Below are 22,436 nucleotides of genomic sequence, written 5' to 3' on the forward strand. Positions count from 1 at the left end.
CATTCTCCCCTTTGTCCTTCTGCCTGTCACTCTCCCCTTTGTCCTTCTTCCTTTCACTCTCGCCCTTGTCCCTCTGCCTTTCACTCACTCTTGCCCTTGTCCTTCTGCCTTTCATTCTCCCCTTGGTCCTTCTGCCTTTCATTCTCCCCTTTGTCCTTCTGCTTTTCACTCTCCCCTTTGTCCTTCTGCCTTTCACTCTCCCCTTTGTCCTTCTGCCTTTCATTCTCCCCTTTGTCCTTCTGCTTTTCACTCTCCCCTTTGTCTTTCTGCCTTTCACTCTCCCCTTTGTCCTTCTGCCTTTCACTCTCGTCCTTGTCCTTCTGCCTTTCACTCTCGTCCTTGTCCTTCTGCCTTTCACTCTCCCCTTTGTCCTTCTGCCTTTCACTCTCGTCCTTGTCCTTCTGCCTTTAATTCTCCCCTTTGTCCTTCTGCTTTTCACTCTCCCCTTTGTCCTTCTCCCTTTCACTCTCCCCTTTGTCCTTCTGCCTTTCAATCTCGTCCTTGTCCCTCTGCTTTTCACTCTCGTCCTTGTCCTTCTGCCTTTCACACTCCCCTTTGTCCTTTTGCCTTTCACTCTCCCCTTGGTCCTTCTGCCTTTCATTCTACCCTTTGTCCTTCTGCCTTTCATTCTCCCCTTTGTCCTTCTGCTTTTTACTCTCCCCTTTGTCCTTCTGCCTTTCATTCTCCCCTTTGTCCTTCTGCCTTTCATTCTCCCCTTTGTCCTTCTGCCTTTCACTCTCCCCTTTGTCCTTCTGCCTTTCATTCTCCCCTTTGTCCTTCTGCCTTTCATTCTCCCCTTTGTCCTTCTGCCTTTAATTCTCCCCTTTGTCCTTCTGCCTTTCACTCTCCCCTTTGTCCTTCTGCTTTTCACTCTCCCCTTTGTCCTTCTGCCTTTCATTTTCCCCTTTGTCCTTCTGCCTTTCATTCTCCCCTTTGTCCTTCTGCTTTTCACTCTCCCCTTTGTCCTTCTGCCTTTCACTCTCCCCTTTGTCCTTCTGCCTTTCACTCTCGTCCTTGTCCTTCTGCTTTTCACTTTCCCCTTTGTCCTTCTGCCTTTCACTCTCGTCCTTGTCCCTCTGCCTTTAATTCTCCCCTTTGTCCTTCTGCTTTTCACTCTCCCCTTTGTCCTTCTACCTTTCACTCTCCCCTTTGTCCTTCTGCCTTTCAATCTCGTCCTTGTCCCTCTGCCTTTCACTCTCGTCCTTGTCCTTCTGCCTTTCACACTCCCCTTTGTCCCTTTGCCTTTCACTCTCCCCTTGGTCCTTCTGCCTTTCATTCTACCCTTTGTCCTTCTGCCTTTCATTCTCCCCTTTGTCCTTCTGCTTTTCACTCTCCCCTTTGTCCTTCTGCCTTTCACTCTCGTCCTTGTGCTTCTGCCTTTCACTCTCCCCTTTGTCCTTCTGCTTTTCACTCTCCCCTTTTTCCTTCTGCCTTTCACTCTCCCCTTTGTCCTTCTGCCTTTCACTCTCCCCTTTGTCCTTCTGCCTTTCATTCTCCCCTTTGTCCTTCTGCCTTTCATTCTCCCCTTTGTCCTTCTGCTTTTCACTCTCCCCTTTGTCCTTCTGCCTTTCATTCTCCCCTTTGTCCTTCTGCCTTTCACTCTCCCCTTTGTCCTTCTGCTTTTCACTTTCCCCTTTGTCCTTCTGCCTTTCATTCTCCCCTTTGTCCTTCTGCCTTTCATTCTCCCCTTTGTCCTTCTGCCTTTCATTCTCCCCTTTGTCCTTCTGCCTTTCATTCTCCCCTTTGTCCTTCTGCTTTTCACTCTCCCCTTTGTCCTTCTGCCTTTCACTCTCCCCTTTGTCCTTCTGCCTTTCACTCTCGTCCTAGTCCTTCTGCCTTTCACTCTCCCCTTTGTCCTTCTGCCTTTCACTCTCGTCCTTGTCCTTCTGCCTTTAATTCCCCCGTTTGTCCTTCTGCCTTTAATTCCCCCGTTTGTCCTTCTGCCTTTCACTCTCGTCCTTGTCCTTCTGCCTTTCACTCTCGTCCTTGTCCTTCTGCCTTTCACTCTCCCCTTTGTCCTTCTTCCTTTCATTCTCCCCTTTGTCCTTCTGCCTTTTATTCTCCCCTTTGTCCTTCTGCCTTTCATTCTCCCCTTTGTCCTCCTGCCTTTCACTCTCCCCTTTGTCCTTCTGCCTTTAATTCTCCCCTTTGTCCTTCTGCCTTTCACTCTCCCCTTTGTCCTTCTGCCTTTCATTCTCCCCTTTGTCCTTCTGCCTTTCACTCTCGTCCTTGTCCTTCTGCCTTTCACTCTCGTCCTTGTCCTTCTGCCTTTCATTCTCCCCTTTGTCCTTCTGCTTTTCACTCTCGTCCTTGTCCTTCTGCCTTTCATTCTCCCCTTTGTCCTTCTGCTTTTCACTCTCCCCTTTGTCCTTCTGCCTTTCACTCTCCCCTTGGTCCTTCTGCCTTTCACTCTCGTCCTTGTCCTTCTGCATTTCACTCTCCCCTTTGTCCTTCTGCCTTTCACTCTCGTTCTTGTCCTTCTGCCTTTCACTCTCCCCTTTGTCCTTCTGCTTTTCACTCTCCCCTTTGTCCTTCTGCCTTTCACTCTCCCCTTTGTCCTTCTGCTTTTCACTCTCCCCTTTGTCCTTCTGCCTTTCATTCTCCCCTTTGTCCTTCTGCCTTTCACTCCCCCTTTGTCCTTCTGCCTTTCATTCTCCCCTTTGTCCTTCTGCCTTTCATTCTCCCCTTTGTCCTTCTGCCTTTCACTCTCCCCTTTGTCCTTCTGCCTTTCATTCTCCCCTTTGTCCTTCTGCCTTTCACTCTCCCCTTTGTCCTTCTGCCTTTCATTCTCCCCTTTGTCCTTCTGCCTTTCACTCTCCCTTTTGTCATTCTGCCTTTCACTCTCGTCCTTGTCCTTCTGCCTTTCACTCTCGTCCTTGTCCTTCTGCTTTTCACTCTCCCCTTTGTCCTTCTGCCTTTCATTCTCCCCTTTGTCCTTCTGCCTTTCACTCTCTCCTTTGTTCTTCTGCCTTTCATTCTCCCTTTTGTCCTTCTGCCTTTCATTCTCCCCTTTGTCCTTCTGCCTTTCACTCTCCCCTTTGTCCTTCTGCCTTTCATTCTCCCCTTTGTCCTTCTGCCTTTCATTCTCCCCTTTGTCCTTCTGCCTTTCACTCTCCCCTTTGTCCTTCTGCCTTTCATTCTCCCCTTTGTCCTTCTGCCTTTCATTCTCCCCTTTGTCCTTCTGCCTTTCACTCTCCCCTTTGTCCTTCTGCTTTTCACTCTCCCCTTTGTCCTTCTGCCTTGCATTCTCCCCTTTGTCCTTCTGCCTTTCATTCTCGCCTTTGTCCTTCTGCCTTTCATTCTCCCCTTTGTCCTTCTGCTTTTCACTCTCCCCTTTGTCCTTCTGCCTTTCACTCTCCCCTTTGTTCTTCTGCCTTTCACTCTCGTCCTTGTCCTTCTGCCTTTAATTCTCCCCTTTGTCCTTCTGCTTTTCACTCTCCCCTTTGTCCTTCTGCCTTTCACTCTCCCCTTTGTCCTTCTGCCTTTCACTCTCGTCCTTGTCCTTCTGCCTTTCACTCTCCTCTTTGTCCTTCTGCCTTTCACTCTCGTCCTTGTCCTTCTGCCTTTCACTCTCCCCTTTGTCCTTCTGCTTTTCAATCTCCCCTTTGTCCTTCTGCCTTTCATTCTCCCCTTTGTCCTTCTGCCTTTGACTCTCGTCCTTGTCCTTCTTCCTTTCACTCTCCCCTTTGTCCTTCTCCATTTCACTCTCGTCCTTGTCCTTCTGCCTTTCATTCTCCCCTTTGTCCTTCTGCCTTTCATTCTCCCCTTTGTCCTTCTGCCTTTCACTCTCTCTTTTGTCCTTCTGCCTTTCATTCTCCCCTTTGTCCTTCTGCCTTTCACTCTCCCCTTTGTCCTTCTGCCTTTCACTCTCCCCTTTGTCCTTCTACCTTTCACTCTCCCCTTTGTCCTTCTGCCTTTCATTCTCCCCTTTGTCCTTCTGCCTTTCATTCTCCCTTTTGTCCTTCTGCCTTTCACGCTCCCCTTTGTCTTTCTGCCTTTCACTCTCTCCTTTGTCCTTCTGCCTTTCACTCTCCCCTTTGTCCTTCTGCCTTTCATTCTCCCCTTTGTCCTTCTGCCTGTCACTCTCCCCTTTGTCCTTCTTCCTTTCACTCTCGCCCTTGTCCCTCTGCCTTTCACTCACTCTTGCCATTGTCCTTCTGCCTTTCATTCTCCCCTTTGTCCTTCTGCCTTTCACTCTCCACTGTGTCCTTCTGCCTTTCATTCTCCCCTTGGTCCTTCTGCCTTTCATTCTCCCCTTTGTCCTTCTGCCTTTCATTCTCCCCTTTGTCATCCTGCGTTTCACTCTTCCCTTTGTCCTTCTGCTTTTCACTCTCACTCTTGTCCTTCTGCCTTTCATTCTCCCCTTTGTCCTTCTGCTTTTCACTCTCCCCTTTGTTCTTCTGCCTTTCATTCTCCCCTTTGTCATCCTGCGTTTCACTCTTCCCTTTGTCCTTCTGCTTTTCACTCTCACTCTTGTCCTTCTGCCTTTCATTCTCCCCTTTGTCCTTCTGACTTTCATGCTCCCCTTTGTCCTTGTGCGTTTCACTCTCCCTTTTGCCCTTCTGCCTTTCATTCTCCCCTTTGTCCTTCTGCCTTTCACTCTCCCCTTTGTCCTTCTGCTTTTCACTCTCCCCTTTGTCCTTCTGCCTTTCATTCTCTCCTTTGTCCTTCTGCCTTTCATTCTCCCCTTTGTCCTTCTGCCTTTCATTCTCCCCTTTGTCCTTCTGCTTTTCATTCTCTCCTCTGTCCTTCTGCCTTTCACTCTCCCCTTTGTCCTTCTGCCTTTCACTCTTGTCCTTGTCCTTCTGCCTTTCACTCTCCCCTTTGTCCTTCTGCCTTTCACTCTCGTCCTTGTCCTTCTGCCTTTCATTCTCCCCTTTGTCCTTCTGCTTTTCACTCTCCCCTTTGTCCTTCTGTTTTTCACTCTCCCCTTTGTCCTTCTGCCTTTCTTTCTCCCCTTTTCCTTCTGCCTTTCACTCTCCCCTTTGTCCTTCTGCCTTTCACTCTCCCCTTTGTCCTTCTGCCTTTCACTCTCTCCTTTGTCCTTCTGCCTTTCACTCTCCCCTTTGTCCTTCTGCCTTTCACTCTTCCCTTTGTCCTTCTGCTTTTCACTCTCCCCTTTGTCCTTCTGCCTTTCACTCTCCCCTTTGTCCTTCTGCCTTTCATTCTCCCCTTTGTCCTTCTGCCTTTCACTCTCGTCCTTGTCCTTCTGCCTTTCACTCTCGTCCTTGTCCTTCTGCCTTTCATTCTCCCCTTTGTCCTTCTGCTTTTCACTCTCGTCCTTGTCCTTCTGCCTTTCATTCTCCCCTTTGTCCTTCTGCTTTTCACTCTCCCCTTTGTCCTTCTGCCTTTCACTCTCCCCTTGGTCCTTCTGCCTTTCACTCTCGTCCTTGTCCTTCTGCATTTCACTCTCCCCTTTGTCCTTCTGCCTTTCACTCTCGTTCTTGTCCTTCTGCCTTTCACTCTCCCCTTTGTCCTTCTGCTTTTCACTCTCCCCTTTGTCCTTCTGCCTTTCACTCTCCCCTTTGTCCTTCTGCTTTTCACTCTCCCCTTTGTCCTTCTGCCTTTCATTCTCCCCTTTGTCCTTCTGCCTTTCACTCCCCCTTTGTCCTTCTGCCTTTCATTCTCCCCTTTGTCCTTCTGCCTTTCATTCTCCCCTTTGTCCTTCTGCCTTTCACTCTCCCCTTTGTCCTTCTGCCTTTCATTCTCCCCTTTGTCCTTCTGCCTTTCACTCTCCCCTTTGTCCTTCTGCCTTTCATTCTCCCCTTTGTCCTTCTGCCTTTCACTCTCCCTTTTGTCATTCTGCCTTTCACTCTCGTCCTTGTCCTTCTGCCTTTCACTCTCGTCCTTGTCCTTCTGCTTTTCACTCTCCCCTTTGTCCTTCTGCCTTTCATTCTCCCCTTTGTCCTTCTGCCTTTCACTCTCTCCTTTGTTCTTCTGCCTTTCATTCTCCCTTTTGTCCTTCTGCCTTTCATTCTCCCCTTTGTCCTTCTGCCTTTCACTCTCCCCTTTGTCCTTCTGCCTTTCATTCTCCCCTTTGTCCTTCTGCCTTTCATTCTCCCCTTTGTCCTTCTGCCTTTCACTCTCCCCTTTGTCCTTCTGCCTTTCATTCTCCCCTTTGTCCTTCTGCCTTTCATTCTCCCCTTTGTCCTTCTGCCTTTCACTCTCCCCTTTGTCCTTCTGCTTTTCACTCTCCCCTTTGTCCTTCTGCCTTTCATTCTCCCCTTTGTCCTTCTGCCTTTCATTCTCGCCTTTGTCCTTCTGCCTTTCATTCTCCCCTTTGTCCTTCTGCTTTTCACTCTCCCCTTTGTCCTTCTGCCTTTCACTCTCCCCTTTGTTCTTCTGCCTTTCACTCTCGTCCTTGTCCTTCTCCCTTTCACTCTCCCCTTTGTCCTTCTGCCTTTCACTCTCGTCCTTGTCCTTCTGCCTTTAATTCTCCCCTTTGTCCTTCTGCTTTTCACTCTCCCCTTTGTCCTTCTGCCTTTCACTCTCCCCTTTGTCCTTCTGCCTTTCACTCTCGTCCTTGTCCTTCTGCCTTTCACTCTCCTCTTTGTCCTTCTGCCTTTCACTCTCGTCCTTGTCCTTCTGCCTTTCACTCTCCCCTTTGTCCTTCTGCTTTTCACTCTCCCCTTTGTCCTCCTGCCTTTCATTCTCCCCTTTGTCCTTCTGCCTTTGACTCTCGTCCTTGTCCTTCTTCCTTTCACTCTCCCCTTTGTCCTTCTCCATTTCACTCTCGTCCTTGTCCTTCTGCCTTTCATTCTCCCCTTTGTCCTTCTGCCTTTCATTCTCCCCTTTGTCCTTCTGCCTTTCACTCTCTCCTTTGTCCTTCTGCCTTTCATTCTCCCCTTTGTCCTTCTGCCTTTCACTCTCCCCTTTGTCCTTCTGCCTTTCACTCTCCCCTTTGTCCTTCTACCTTTCACTCTCCCCTTTGTCCTTCTGCCTTTCATTCTCCCCTTTGTCCTTCTGCCTTTCATTCTCCCTTTTGTCCTTCTGCCTATCACTCTCCCCTTTGTCCTTCTGCCTTTCATTCTCCCCTTTGTCCTTCTGCCTGTCACTCTCCCCTTTGTCCTTCTTCCTTTCACTCTCGCCCTTGTCCCTCTGCCTTTCACTCACTCTTGCCATTGTCCTTCTGCCTTTCATTCTCCCCTTTGTCCTTCTGCCTTTCACTCTCCACTGTGTCCTTCTTCCTTTCATTCTCCCCTTGGTCCTTCTGCCTTTCATTCTCCCCTTTGTCCTTCTGCCTTTCATTCTCCCCTTTGTCATCCTGCGTTTCACTCTTCCCTTTGTCCTTCTGCTTTTCACTCTCACTCTTGTCCTTCTGCCTTTCATTCTCCCCTTTGTCCTTCTGCTTTTCACTCTCCCCTTTGTTCTTCTGCCTTTCATTCTCCCCTTTGTCATCCTGCGTTTCACTCTTCCCTTTGTCCTTCTGCTTTTCACTCTCACTCTTGTCCTTCTGCCTTTCATTCTCCCCTTTGTCCATCTGACTTTCATGCTCCCCTTTGTCCTTGTGCGTTTCACTCTCCCTTTTGCCCTTCTGCCTTTCATTCTCCCCTTTGTCCTTCTGCCTTTCACTCTCCCCTTTGTCCTTCTGCTTTTCACTCTCCCCTTTGTCCTTCTGCCTTTCATTCTCTCCTTTGTCCTTCTGCCTTTCATTCTCCCCTTTGTCCTTCTGCCTTTCATTCTCCCCTTTGTCCTTCTGCTTTTCATTCTCTCCTCTGTCCTTCTGCCTTTCACTCTCCCCTTTGTCCTTCTGCCTTTCACTCTTGTCCTTGTCCTTCTGCCTTTCACTCTCCCCTTTGTCCTTCTGCCTTTCACTCTCGTCCTTGTCCTTCTGCCTTTCATTCTCCCCTTTGTCCTTCTGCTTTTCACTCTCCCCTTTGTCCTTCTGTTTTTCACTCTCCCCTTTGTCCTTCTGCCTTTCTTTCTCCCCTTTTCCTTCTGCCTTTCACTCTCCCCTTTGTCCTTCTGCCTTTCACTCTCCCCTTTGTCCTTCTGCCTTTCACTCTCTCCTTTGTCCTTCTGCCTTTCACTCTCCCCTTTGTCCTTCTGCCTTTCACTCTTCCCTTTGTCCTTCTGCTTTTCACTCTCCCCTTTGTCCTTCTGCCTTTCATTCTCCCCTTTGTCCTTCTGCCTTTCATTCTCCCTTATGTCCTTCTGCTTTTCACTCTCCCCTTTGTCCTTCTGCCTTTCACTCTCCCCTTTGTCCTTCTGCCTTTCACTCTCTCCTTTGTCCTTCTGCCTTTCATTCTTCCCTTTGTCCTTCTGCCTTTCACTCTCCCCTTTGTACTTCTGCCTTTCACTCTCCCCTTTGTCCTTCTGCTTTTCACTCTCCCCTTTGTCCTTCTGCATTTCACTCTCTCCTTTGTCCTTCTTCCTTTCATTCTCCCCTTTGTCCTGCTTTTCACTCTCCCCTTAGTCCTTCTGCCTTTCACTCCCTCCTTTGTCCTTCTGCCTTTCACTCTCTCCTTTGTCCTTCTGCCTTTCATTCTCCCCTTTGTCCTGCTTTTCACTCTCCCCTTTGTCCTTCTGCCTTTCACTCTCTCCTTTGACCTTCTGCCTTTCACTCTCGTCCTTGTCCTCCTAACTTTCATTCTCCCCTTTGTCCTTCTGCCTTTCATTCTCCCCTTTGTCCTTCTGCCTTTCACTCTCCCCTTTGTCCTTCTGCCTTTCATTCTCCCCTTTGTCCTTCTGCCTTTCACTCTCCCCTTTGTCTTTCTGCCTTTCACTCTCTCCTTTGTCCTTCTGCCTTTCACTCTCCCCTTTGTCCTTCTGCCTTTCACTCTCCCCTTTGTCCTTCTGCCTTTCACTTTCCCCTTTGTCCTTCTGCCTTTCATTCTCCCCTTTGTCCTTCTGCCTTTCATTCTCCCCTTTGTCCTTCTGCCTTTCATTCTCCCCTTTGTCCTTCTGCCTTTCACTCTCCCCTTTGTCCTTCTGCCTTTCATTCTCCCCTTTGTCATTGTGCCTTTCACTCTCCCCTTTGTCCTTGTGCCTTTCATTCTCCCCTTTGTCCTTCTGCCTTTCACTCTCCCCTTTGTCCTTCTGCCTTTCACTCTCCCCTTTGTCCTTCTGCCTTTCACTCTCCCCTTTGTCCTTCTGCCTTTCATTCTCCCCTTTGTCCTTCTGCCTTTCATTCTCCCCTTTGTTCTTCTGCCTTTCATTCTCCCCTTTGTCCTTCTGCCTTTCACTCTCCCCTTTGTCCTTCTGCTTTTCACTCTCCCCTTTGTCCTTCTGCCTTTCATTCTGCCCTTTGTCCTTCTGCCTTTCATTCTCCCCTTTGTCCTTCTGCCTTTCACACTCCCCTTTGTCCTTCTGCCTTTCACTCTCGTCCTTGTCCTTCTGCCTTTCACTCTCCCCTTTGTCCTTCTGCCTTTCACTCTCGTCCTTGTCCTGCTGCCTTTAATTCTCCCCTTTGTCCTTCTGGTTTTCACTCTCCCCTTTGTCCTTCTGCCTTTCATTCTCCCATCTGTCCTTCTGCCTTTCATTCTCCCCTTTGTCCTTCTGCCTTTCATTCTCCCCTTTGTCCTCCTGATTTTCACCCTCCCCTTTGTCCTTCTGCCTTTCATTCTCCCCTTTGTCCTTCTGCCTGTCACTCTCCCCTTTGTCCTTCTTCCTTTCACTCTCGCCCTTGTCCCTCTGCCTTTCCCTCACTCTTGCCCTTGTCCTTCTGCCTTTCATTCTCCCCTTTGTCCTTCTGCCTTTCACTCTCCACTGTGTCCTTCTGCCTTTCATTCTCCCCTTGGTCCTTCTGCCTTTAATTCTCCCCTTTGTCCTTCTGCTTTTCACTCTCCCCTTTGTCCTTCTGCCTTTCACTCTCCCCTTTGTCCTTCTGCCTTTCACTCTCTCCTTTGTTCTTCTGCCTTTCATTCTTCCCTTTGTCCTTCTGCCTTTCACTCTCCCCTTTGTCCTTCTGCCTTTCACTCTCGTCCTTGTCCTTCTTCCTTTCACTCTCCCCTTTGTCCTTCTGCCTTTCACTCTCGTCCTTGTCCTTCTGCCTTTCATTCTTCCCTTTGTCCTTCTGCCTTTCATTCTCCCCTTTCTCCTTCTGCCTTTCACTCTCTCCTTTGTCCTTCTGCCTTTCATTCTCCCCTTTGTCCTTCTGCCTTTCACTCTCCCCTTTGTCCTTCTGCCTTTCACTCTCCCCTTTGTCCTTCTGCCTTTCACTCTCCCCTTTGTCCTTCTGCCTTTCATTCTCCCCTTTGTCCTTCTGCCTTTCACTCTCCCCTTTGTCCTTCTGCCTTTCATTCTCCCCTTTGTCCTTCTGCCTGTCACTCTCCCCTTTGTCCTTCTTCCTTTCACTCTCGCCCTTGTCCCTCTGCCTTTCACTCACTCTTGCCCTTGTCCTTCTGCCTTTCATTCTCCCCTTTGTCCTTCTGCCTTTCACTCTCCACTGTGTCCTTCTGCCTTTCATTCTCCCCTTGGTTTCTGCCTTTCATTCTCCCCTTTGTCCTTCTGCCTTTCATTCTCCCCTTTGTCATCCTGCGTTTCACTCTTCCCTTTGTCCTTCTGCTTTTCACTCTCACTCTTGTCCTTCTGCCTTTCATTCTCCCCTTTGTCCTTCTGCTTTTCACTCTCCCCTTTGTTCTTCTGCCTTTCATTCTCCCCTTTGTCATCCTGCGTTTCACTCTTCCCTTTGTCCTTCTGCTTTTCACTCTCACTCTTGTCCTTCTGCCTTTCATTCTCCCCTTTGTCCTTCTGCCTTTCATTCTCCCCTTTGTCCTTCTGCCTTTCACTCTCCCCTTTGTCCTTCTGCCTTTCATTCTCCCCTTTGTCCTTCTGCCTTTCATTCTCCCCTTTGTCCTTCTGCCTTTCACTCTCCCCTTTGTCCTTCTGCCTTTCACTCTCCCCTTTGTCCTTCTGCCTTTCATTCTCCCCTTTGTCCTTCTGCCTTTCACTCTCCCCTCTGACCTTCTGCTTTTCACTCTCCCCTTTGTCCTGCTTTTCACTCTCCCCTTTGTCCTTCTGCCTTTCACTCTCTCCTTTGACCTTCTGCCTTTCACTCTCGTCCTTGTCCTCCTAACTTTCATTCTCCCCTTTGTCCTTCTGCCTTTCATTCTCCCCTTTGTCCTTCTGCCTTTCACTCTCCCCTTTGTCCTTCTGCCTTTCATTCTCCCCTTAGTCCTTCTGCCTTTCACTCTCCCCTTTGTCTTTCTGCCTTTCACTCTCTCCTTTGTCCTTCTGCCTTTCACTCTCCCCTTTGTCCTTCTGCCTTTCACTCTCCCCTTTGTCCTTCTGCCTTTCACTTTCCCCTTTGTCCTTCTGCCTTTCATTCTCCCCTTTGTCCTTCTGCCTTTCATTCTCCCCTTTGTCCTTCTGCCTTTCATTCTCCCCTTTGTCCTTCTGCCTTTCACTCTCCCCTTTGTCCTTCTGCCTTTCATTCTCCCCTTTGTCCTTCTGCCTTTCACTCTCCCCTTTGTCCTTCTGCCTTTCATTCTCCCCTTTGTCCTTCTGCCTTTCACTCTCCCCTTTGTCCTTCTGCCTTTCACTCTCCCCTTTGTCCTTCTGCCTTTCACTCTCCCCATTGTCCTTCTGCCTTTCATTCTCCCCTTTGTCCTTCTGCCTTTCATTCTCCCCTTTGTCCTTCTGCCTTTCATTCTCCCCTTTGTCCTTCTGCCTTTCACTCTCCCCTTTGTCCTTCTGCTTTTCACTCTCCCCTTTGTCCTTCTGCCTTTCATTCTCCCCTTTGTCCTTCTGCATTTCATTCTCCCCTTTGTCCTTCTGCCTTTCACTCTCCCCTTTGTCCTTCTGCCTTTCACTCTCCCCTTTGTCCTTCTGCCTTTCACTCTCCCCTTTGTCCTTCTGCCTTTCATTCTCCCCTTTGTCCTTCTGCCTTTCATTCTCCCTTTTGTCCTTCTGCCTTTCTCTCTCCCCTTTGTCTTTCTGCCTTTCACTCTCTCCTTTGTCCTTCTGCCTTTCACTCTCCCCTTTGTCCTTCTGCCTTTCATTCTCCCCTTTGTCCTTCTGCCTGTCACTCTCCCCTTTGTCCTTCTTCCTTTCACTCTCGCCCTTGTCCCTCTGCCTTTCACTCACTCTTGCCCTTGTCCTTCTGCCTTTCATTCTCCCCTTTGTCCTTCTGCCTTTCACTCTCCACTGTGTCCTTCTGCCTTTCATTCTCCCCTTGGTCCTTCTGCCTTTCATTCTCCCCTTTGTCCTTCTGCCTTTCATTCTCCCCTTTGTCATCCTGCGTTTCACTCTTCCCTTTGTCCTTCTGCTTTTCACTCTCACTCTTGTCCTTCTGCCTTTCATTCTCCCCTTTGTCCTTCTGCTTTTCACTCTCCCCTTTGTTCTTCTGCCTTTCATTCTCCCCTTTGTCATCCTGCGTTTCACTCTTCCCTTTGTCCTTCTGCTTTTCACTCTCACTCTTGTCCTTCTGCCTTTCATTCTCCCCTTTGTCCTTCTGCCTTTCATTCTCCCCTTTGTCCTTCTGCCTTTCACTCTCCCCTTTGTCCTTCTGCCTTTCATTCTCCCCTTTGTCCTTCTGCCTTTCATTCTCCCCTTTGTCCTTCTGCCTTTCACTCTCCCCTTTGTCCTTCTGCCTTTCACTCTCCCCTTTGTCCTTCTGCCTTTCATTCTCCCCTTTGTCCTTCTGCCTTTCACTCTCCCCTTTGACCTTCTGCTTTTCACTCTCCCCTTTGTCCTGCTTTTCACTCTCCCCTTTGTCCTTCTGCCTTTCACTCTCTCCTTTGACCTTCTGCCTTTCACTCTCGTCCTTGTCCTCCTAACTTTCATTCTCCCCTTTGTCCTTCTGCCTTTCATTCTCCCCTTTGTCCTTCTGCCTTTCACTCTCCCCTTTGTCCTTCTGCCTTTCATTCTCCCCTTAGTCCTTCTGCCTTTCACTCTCCCCTTTGTCTTTCTGCCTTTCACTCTCTCCTTTGTCCTTCTGCCTTTCACTCTCCCCTTTGTCCTTCTGCCTTTCACTCTCCCCTTTGTCCTTCTGCCTTTCACTTTCCCCTTTGTCCTTCTGCCTTTCATTCTCCCCTTTGTCCTTCTGCCTTTCATTCTCCCCTTTGTCCTTCTGCCTTTCATTCTCCCCTTTGTCCTTCTGCCTTTCACTCTCCCCTTTGTCCTTCTGCCTTTCATTCTCCCCTTTGTCCTTCTGCCTTTCACTCTCCCCTTTGTCCTTCTGCCTTTCATTCTCCCCTTTGTCCTTCTGCCTTTCACTCTCCCCTTTGTCCTTCTGCCTTTCACTCTCCCCTTTGTCCTTCTGCCTTTCACTCTCCCCATTGTCCTTCTGCCTTTCATTCTCCCCTTTGTCCTTCTGCCTTTCATTCTCCCCTTTGTCCTTCTGCCTTTCATTCTCCCCTTTGTCCTTCTGCCTTTCACTCTCCCCTTTGTCCTTCTGCTTTTCACTCTCCCCTTTGTCCTTCTGCCTTTCATTCTCCCCTTTGTCCTTCTGCATTTCATTCTCCCCTTTGTCCTTCTGCCTTTCACTCTCCCCTTTGTCCTTCTGCCTTTCACTCTCGTCCTTGTCCTTCTGCCTTTCACTCTCCCCTTTGTCCATCTGCCTTTCACTCTCGTCCTTGTCCTTCTGCCTTTAATTCTCCCCTTTGTCCTTCTGGTTTTCACTCTCCCCTTTTTCCTTCTGCCTTTCAATCTCCCATCTGTCCTTCTGCCTTTCATTCTCCCCTTTGTCCTTCTGCCTGTCACTCTCCCCTTTGTCCTTCTTCCTTTCACTCTCGCCCTTGTCCCTCTGCCTTTCACTCACTCTTGCCCTTCTGCCTTTCATTCTCCCCTTTGTCCTTCTGCCTTTCACTCTCCCCTTTGTCCTTCTGCCTTTCATTCTCCCCTTTGTCCTTCTGCCTTTCACTCTCCCCTTTGTCCTTCTGCCTTTCATTCTCCCCTTTGTCCTTCTGCCTTTCATTCTCCCCTTTGTCCTTCTGCCTTTCACTCTCCCCTTTGTCCTTCTGCCTTTCACTCTCCCCTTTGTCCTTCTGCCTTTCATTCTCACCTTTGTCCTTCTGCCTTTCACTCTCCCCTCTGACCTTCTGCTTTTCACTCTCCCCTTTGTCCTGCTTTTCACTCTCCCCTTTGTCCTTCTGCCTTTCACTCTCTCCTTTGACCTTCTGCCTTTCACTCTCGTCCTTGTCCTCCTAACTTTCATTCTCCCCTTTGTCCTTCTGCCTTTCATTCTCCCCTTTGTCCTTCTGCCTTTCACTCTCCCCTTTGTCCTTCTGCCTTTCATTCTCCCCTTTGTCCTTCTGCCTTTCACTCTCCCCTTTGTCTTTCTGCCTTTCACTCTCTCCTTTGTCCTTCTGCCTTTCACTCTCCCCTTTGTCCTTCTGCCTTTCACTCTCCCCTTTGTCCTTCGGCCTTTCACTTTCCCCTTTGTCCTTCTGCCTTTCATTCTCCCCTTTGTCCTTCTGCCTTTCATTCTCCCCTTTGTCCTTCTGCCTTTCATTCTCCCCTTTGTCCTTCTGCCTTTCACTCTCCCCTTTGTCCTTCTGCCTTTCATTATCCCCTTTGTCCTTCTGCCTTTCATTCTCCCCTTTGTCCTTCTGCCTTTCACTCTCCCCTTTGTCCTTCTGCCTTTCACTCTCCCCTTTGTCCTTCTGCCTTTCACTCTCCCCATTGTCCTTCTGCCTTTCATTCTCCCCTTTGTCCTTCTGCCTTTCATTCTCCCCTTTGTCCTTCTGCCTTTCATTCTCCCATTTGTCCTTCTGCCTTTCACTCTCCCCTTTGTCCTTCTGCTTTTCACTCTCCCCTTTGTCCTTCTGCCTTTCATTCTCCCCTTTGTCCTTCTGCCTTTCATTCTTCCCTTTGTCCTTCTGCCTTTCACTCTCCCCTTTGTCCTTCTGCCTTTCACTCTCGTCCTTGTCCTTCTGCCTTTCACTCTCCCCTTTGTCCTCCTGCCTTTCACTCTCGTCCTTGTCCTTCTGCCTTTAATTCTCCCCTTTGTCCTTCTGGTTTTCACTCTCCCCTTTTTCCTTCTGCCTTTCATTCTCCCATCTGTCCTTCTGCCTTTCATTCTCCCCTTTGTCCTTCTGCCTGTCACTCTCCCCTTTGTCCTTCTTCCTTTCACTCTCGCCCTTGTCCCTCTGCCTTTCACTCACTCTTGCCCTTGTCCTTCTGCCTTTCATTCTCCCCTTTGTCCTTCTGCCTTTCACTCTCCACTGTGTCCTTCTACCTTTCATTCTCCCCTTGGTCCTTCTGCCTTTCATTCTCCCCTTTGTCCTTCTGCTTTTCACTCTCCCCTTTGTCCTTCTGCCTTTCACTCTCCCCTTTGTCCTTCTGCCTTTCACTCTCTCCTTTGTTCTTCTGCCTTTCATTCTTCCCTTTGTCCTTCTGCCTTTCACTCTCCCCTTTGTCCTTCTGCCTTTCACTCTCGTCCTTGTCCTTCTTCCTTTCACTCTCCCCTTTGTCCTTCTGCCTTTCACTCTCGTCCTTGCCCTTCTGCCTTTCATTCTTCCCTTTGTCCTTCTGCCTTTCATTCTCCCCTTTGTCCTTCTGCCTTTCACTCTCTCCTTTGTCCTTCTGCCTTTCATTCTCCCCTTTGTCCTTCTGCCTTTCACTCTCCCCTTTGTCCTTCTGCCTTTCACTCACCCCTTTGTCCTTCTGCCTTTCACTCTCCCCTTTGTCCTTCTGCCTTTCATTCTCCCCTTTGTCCTTCTGCCTTTCATTCTCCCTTTTGTCCTTCTGCCTTTCTCTCTCCCCTTTGTCTTTCTGCCTTTCACTCTCTCCTTTGTCCTTCTGCCTTTCACTCTCCCCTTTGTCCTTCTGCCTTTCATTCTCCCCTTTGTCCTTCTGCCTGTCACTCTCCCCTTTGTCCTTCTTCCTTTCACTCTCGCCCTTGTCCCTCTGCCTTTCACTCACTCTTGCCCTTGTCCTTCTGCCTTTCATTCTCCCCTTTGTCCTTCTGCCTTTCACTCTCCACTGTGTCCTTCTGCCTTTCATTCTCCCCTTGGTCCTTCTGCCTTTCATTCTCCCCTTTGTCCTTCTGCCTTTCATTCTCCCCTTTGTCATCCTGCGTTTCACTCTTCCCTTTGTCCTTCTGCTTTTCACTCTCACTCTTGTCCTTCTGCCTTTCATTCTCCCCTTTGTCCTTCTGCTTTTCACTCTCCCCTTTGTTCTTCTGCCTTTCATTCTCCCCTTTGTCATCCTGCGTTTCACTCTTCCCTTTGTCCTTCTGCTTTTCACTCTCACTCTTGTCCTTCTGCCTTTCATTCTCCCCTTTGTCCTTCTGCCTTTCATTCTCTCCTTTGTCCTTCTGCCTTTCAATCTCCCCTGTGTCCTTCTGCCTTTCATTCTCCCCTTTGTCCTTCTGCCTTTCATTCTCCCCTTTGTCCTTCTGCCTTTCACTCTCCCCTTTGTCCTTCTGCCTTTCACTCTCCCCTTTGTCCTTCTGCCTTTCATTCTCCCCTTTGTCCTTCTGCCTTTCACTCTCCCCTCTGACCTTCTGCTTTTCACTCTCCCCTTTGTCCTTCTGCCTTTCACTCTCGTCCTTGTCCTTCTGCCTTTCACTCTCCCCTTTGTCCTTCTGCTTTTCACTCTCCCCTTTGTCCTTCTGCCTTTCACTCTCCCCTTTGTCCTTCTGCCTTTCATTCTCCCCTTTGTCCTTCTGCCTTTCATTCTCCCCTTTGTCCTTCTGCCTTTCACTCTCCCCTTTGTCCTTCTGCCTTTCATTCTCCCCTTTGTCCTTCTGCCTTTCACTCTCCCCTTTGTCCTTCTGCCTTTCATTCTCCTCTTTGTCCTTCTGCCTTTCATTCTCCCCTTTGTCCTTCTGCTTTTCACTCTCCCCTTTGTCCTTCTGCCTTTCATTCTCCCCTTTGTCCTTCTGCCTTTCACTCTCCCTTTGTCCTTCTGCCTTTCATTCTCCCCTTTGTCCTTCTGCCTTTCATTCTCCCCTTTGTCCTTCTGCCTTTCATTCTCCCCTTTGTCCTTCTGCCTTTCACTCTCCCCTTTGTCCTTCTGCCTTTCACTCTCCCCTTTGTCCTTCTGCCTTTCACTCTCGTCCTTGTCCTTCTGCCTTTCATTCTCCCCTTTGTCCTTCTGCCTTTCATTCTCCCCTTTGTCCTTCTGCCTTTCACTCTCTCCTTTGTCCTTCTGCCTTTCATTCTCCCCTTTGTCCTTCTGCCTTTCACTCTCCCCTTTGTCCTTCTGCCTTTCACTCTCCCCTTTGTCCTTCTGCCTTTCACTCTCCCCTTTGTCCCTCTGCCTTTCACTCACTCTTGCCCTTGTCCTTCTGCCTTTCATTCTCCCCTTTGTCCTTCTGCCTTTCACTCTCCACTGTGTCCTTCTGGCTTTCATTCTCCCCTTGGTCCTTCTGCCTTTCATTCTCCCCTTTGTCCTTCTGCTTTTCACTCTCCCCTTTGTCCTTCTGCTTTTCACTCTCCCCTTTGTCCTTCTGCCTTTCACTCTCCCCTTTATCCTTCTGCCTTTCACTCTCTCCTTTGTTCTTCTGCCTTTCATTCTTCCCTTTGTCCTTCTGCCTTTCACTCTCCCCTTTGTCCTTCTGCCTTTCACTCTCGTCCTTGTCCGTCTGCCTTTCATTCTCCCCTTTGTCCTTCTGCGTTTCATTCTCCCCTTTGTCCTTCTGCCTTTCACTCTCCACTGTGTCCTTCTGCCTTTCATTCTCCCCTTGGTCCTTCTGCCTTTAATTCTCCCCTTTGTCCTTCTGCTTTTCACTCTCCCCTTTGTCCTTCTGCCTTTCACTCTCCCCTTTGTCCTTCTGCCTTTCACTCTCTCCTTTGTTCTTCTGCCTTTCATTCTTCCCTTTGTCCTTCTGCCTTTCACTCTCCCCTTTGTCCTTCTGCCTTTCACTCTCGTCCTTGTCCTTCTTCCTTTCACTCTCCCCTTTGTCCTTCTGCCTTTCACTCTCGTCCTTGTCCTTCTGCCTTTCATTCTTCCCTTTGTCCTTCTGCCTTTCATTCTCCCCTTTCTCCTTCTGCCTTTCACTCTCTCCTTTGTCCTTCTGCCTTTCATTCTCCCCTTTGTCCTTCTGCCTTTCACTCTCCCCTTTGTCCTTCTGCCTTTCACTCTCCCCTTTGTCCTTCTGCCTTTCACTCTCCCCTTTGTCCTTCTGCCTTTCATTCTCCCCTTTGTCCTTCTGCCTTTCATTCTCCCTTTTGTCCTTCTGCCTTTCTCTCTCCCCTTTGTCTTTCTGCCTTTCACTCTCTCCTTTGTCCTTCTGCCTTTCACTCTCCCCTTTGTCCTTCTGCCTTTCATTCTCCCCTTTGTCCTTCTGCCTGTCACTCTCCCCTTTGTCCTTCTTCCTTTCACTCTCGCCCTTGTCCCTCTGCCTTTCACTCACTCTTGCCCTTGTCCTTCTGCCTTTCATTCTCCCCTTTGTCCTTCTGCCTTTCACTCTCCACTGTGTCCTTCTGCCTTTCATTCTCCCCTTGGTTTCTGCCTTTCATTCTCCCCTTTGTCCTTCTGCCTTTCATTCTCCCCTTTGTCATCCTGCGTTTCACTCTTCCCTTTGTCCTTCTGCTTTTCACTCTCACTCTTGTCCTTCTGCCTTTCATTCTCCCCTTTGTCCTTCTGCTTTTCACTCTCCCCTTTGTTCTTCTGCCTTTCATTCTCCCCTTTGTCATCCTGCGTTTCACTCTTCCCTTTGTCCTTCTGCTTTTCACTCTCACTCTTGTCCTTCTGCCTTTCATTCTCCCCTTTGTCCTTCTGCCTTTCATTCTCCCCTTTGTCCTTCTGCCTTTCACTCTCCCCTTTGTCCTTCTGCCTTTCATTCTCCCCTTTGTCCTTCTGCCTTTCATTCTCCCCTTTGTCCTTCTGCCTTTCACTCTCCCCTTTGTCCTTCTGCCTTTCACTCTCCCCTTTGTCCTTCTGCCTTTCATTCTCCCCTTTGTCCTTCTGCCTTTCACTCTCCCCTCTGACCTTCTGCTTTTCACTCTCCCCTTTGTCCTGCTTTTCACTCTCCCCTTTGTCCTGCTTTTCACTCTCCCCTTTGTCCTTCTGCCTTTCACTCTCTCCTTTGACCTTCTGCCTTTCACTCTCGTCCTTGTCCTCCTAACTTTCATTCTCCCCTTTGTCCTTCTGCCTTTCATTCTCCCCTTTGTCCTTCTGCCTTTCACTCTCCCCTTTGTCCTTCTGCCTTTCATTCTCCCCTTAGTCCTTCTGCCTTTCACTCTCCCCTTTGTCTTTCTGCCTTTCACTCTCTCCTTTGTCCTTCTGCCTTTCACTCTCCCCTTTGTCCTTCTGCCTTTCACTCTCCCCTTTGTCCTTCTGCCTTTCACTTTCCCCTTTGTCCTTCTGCCTTTCATTCTCCCCTTTGTCCTTCTGCCTTTCATTCTCCCCTTTGTCCTTCTGCCTTTCATTCTCCCCTTTGTCCTTCTGCCTTTCACTCTCCCCTTTGTCCTTCTGCCTTTCATTCTCCCCTTTGTCCTTCTGCCTTTCACTCTCCCCTTTGTCCTTCTGCCTTTCATTCTCCCCTTTGTCCTTCTGCCTTTCACTCTCCCCTTTGTCCTTCTGCCTTTCACTCTCCCCTTTGTCCTTCTGCCTTTCACTCTCCCCATTGTCCTTCTGCCTTTCATTCTCCCCTTTGTCCTTCTGCCTTTCATTCTCCCCTTTGTCCTTCTGCCTTTCACTCTCCCCTTTGTCCTTCTGCTTTTCACTCTCCCCTTTGTCCTTCTGCCTTTCATTCTCCCCTTTGTCCTTCTGCATTTCATTCTCCCCTTTGTCCTTCTGCCTTTCACTCTCCCCTTTGTCCTTCTGCCTTTCACTCTCCCCTTTGTCCTTCTGCCTTTCACTCTCCCCTTTGTCCTTCTGCCTTTCATTCTCCCCTTTGTCCTTCTGCCTTTCATTCTCCCTTTTGTCCTTCTGCCTTTCTCTCTCCCCTTTGTCTTTCTGCCTTTCACTCTCTCCTTTGTCCTTCTGCCTTTCACTCTCCCCTTTGTCCTTCTGCCTTTCATTCTCCCCTTTGTCCTTCTGCCTGTCACTCTCCCCTTTGTCCTTCTTCCTTTCACTCTCGCCCTTGTCCCTCTGCCTTTCACTCACTCTTGCCCTTGTCCTTCTGCCTTTCATTCTCCCCTTTGTCCTTCTGCCTTTCACTCTCCACTGTGTCCTTCTGCCTTTCATTCTCCCCTTGGTCCTTCTGCCTTTCATTCTCCCCTTTGTCCTTCTGCCTTTCATTCTCCCCTTTGTCATCCTGCGTTTCACTCTTCCCTTTGTCCTTCTGCTTTTCACTCTCACTCTTGTCCTTCTGCCTTTCATTCTCCCCTTTGTCCTTCTGCTTTTCACTCTCCCCTTTGTTCTTCTGCCTTTCATTCTCCCCTTTGTCATCCTGCGTTTCACTCTTCCCTTTGTCCTTCTGCTTTTCACTCTCACTCTTGTCCTTCTGCCTTTCATTCTCCCCTTTGTCCTTCTGCCTTTCATTCTCCCCTTTGTCCTTCTGCCTTTCACTCTCCCCTTTGTCCTTCTGCCTTTCATTCTCCCCTTTGTCCTTCTGCCTTTCATTCTCCCCTTTGTCCTTCTGCCTTTCACTCTCCCCTTTGTCCTTCTGCCTTTCACTCTCCCCTTTGTCCTTCTGCCTTTCATTCTCCCCTTTGTCCTTCTGCCTTTCACTCTCCCCTCTGACCTTCTGCTTTTCACTCTCCCCTTTGTCCTGCATTTCACTCTCCCCTTTGTCCTTCTGCCTTTCACTCTCTCCTTTGACCTTCTGCCTTTCACTCTCGTCCTTGTCCTCCTAACTTTCATTCTCCCCTTTGTCCTTCTGCCTTTCATTCTCCCCTTTGTCCTTCTGCCTTTCACTCTCCCCTTTGTCCTTCTGCCTTTCATTCTCCCCTTAGTCCTTCTGCCTTTCACTCTCCCCTTTGTCTTTCTGCCTTTCACTCTCTCCTTTGTCCTTCTGCCTTTCACTCTCCCCTTTGTCCTTCTGCCTTTCACTCTCCCCTTTGTCCTTCTGCCTTTCACTCTCCCCTTTGTCCTTCTGCCTTTCATTCTCCCCTTTGTCCTTCTGCCTTTCACTCTCCCCTTTGTCCTTCTGCCTTTCACTCTCCCCTTTGTCCTTCTGCCTTTCACTCTCCCCATTGTCCTTCTGCCTTTCATTCTCCCCTTTGTCCTTCTGCCTTTCATTCTCCCCTTTGTCCTTCTGCCTTTCATTCTCCCCTTTGTCCTTCTGCCTTTCACTCTCCCCTTTGTCCTTCTGCTTTTCACTCTCCCCTTTGTCCTTCTGCCTTTCATTCTCCCCTTTGTCCTTCTGCATTTCATTCTCCCCTTTGTCCTTCTGCCTTTCACTCTCCCCTTTGTCCTTCTGCCTTTCACTCTCGTCCTTGTCCTTCTGCCTTTCACTCTCCCCTTTGTCCATCTGCCTTTCACTCTCGTCCTTGTCCTTCTGCCTTTAATTCTCCCCTTTGTCCTTCTGGTTTTCACTCTCCCCTTTTTCCTTCTGCCTTTCAATCTCCCATCTGTCCTTCTGCCTTTCATTCTCCCCTTTGTCCTTCTGCCTGTCACTCTCTCCTTTGTCCTTCTTCCTTTCACTCTCGCCCTTGTCCCTCTGCCTTTCACTCACTCTTGCCTTTCTGCCTTTCATTCTCCCCTTTGTCCTTCTGCCTTTCACTCTCCACTGTGTCCTTCTGCCTTTCATTCTCCCCTTGGTCCTTCTGCCTTTCATTCTCCCCTTTGTCCTTCTGCTTTTCACTCTCCCCTTTGTCCTTCTGCCTTTCACTCTCCCCTTTGTCCTTCTGCCTTTCACTCTCGCCCTTGTCCCTCTGCCTTTCACTCACTCTTGCCCTTGTCCTTCTGCCTTTCATTCTCCCCTTTGTCCTTCTGCCTTTCATTCTCCCCTTTGTCCTTCTGCCTTTCACTCTCCCCTTTGTCCTTCTGCCTTTCATTCTCCCCTTTGTCCTTCTGCCTTTCATTCTCCCCTTTGTCCTTCTGCCTTTCACTCTCCCCTTTGTCCTTCTGCCTTTCACTCTCCCCTTTGTCCTTCTGCCTTTCATTCTCCCCTTTGTCCTTCTGCCTTTCACTCTCCCCTCTGACCTTCTGCTTTTCACTCTCCCCTTTGTCCTGCTTTTCACTCTCCCCTTTGTCCTTCTGCCTTTCACTCTCTCCTTTGACCTTCTGCCTTTCACTCTCGTCCTTGTCCTCCTAACTTTCATTCTCCCCTTTGTCCTTCTGCCTTTCATTCTCCCCTTTGTCCTTCTGCCTTTCACTCTCCCCTTTGTCCTTCTGCCTTTCATTCTCCCCTTTGTCCTTCTGCCTTTCACTCTCCCCTTTGTCTTTCTGCCTTTCACTCTCTCCTTTGTCCTTCTGCCTTTCACTCTCCCCTTTGTCCTTCTGCCTTTCACTCTCCCCTTTGTCCTTCGGCCTTTCACTTTCCCCTTTGTCCTTCTGCCTTTCATTCTCCCCTTTGTCCTTCTGCCTTTCATTCTCCCCTTTGTCCTTCTGCCTTTCATTCTCCCCTTTGTCCTTCTGCCTTTCACTCTCCCCTTTGTCCTTCTGCCTTTCATTATCCCCTTTGTCCTTCTGCCTTTCATTCTCCCCTTTGTCCT

This window comes from Octopus bimaculoides, chromosome 12 (assembly GCF_046866305.1).
Source record: "Octopus bimaculoides isolate indiv1 chromosome 12, ASM4686630v1, whole genome shotgun sequence".
NCBI lineage: Eukaryota > Metazoa > Mollusca > Cephalopoda > Octopoda > Octopodidae > Octopus > Octopus bimaculoides.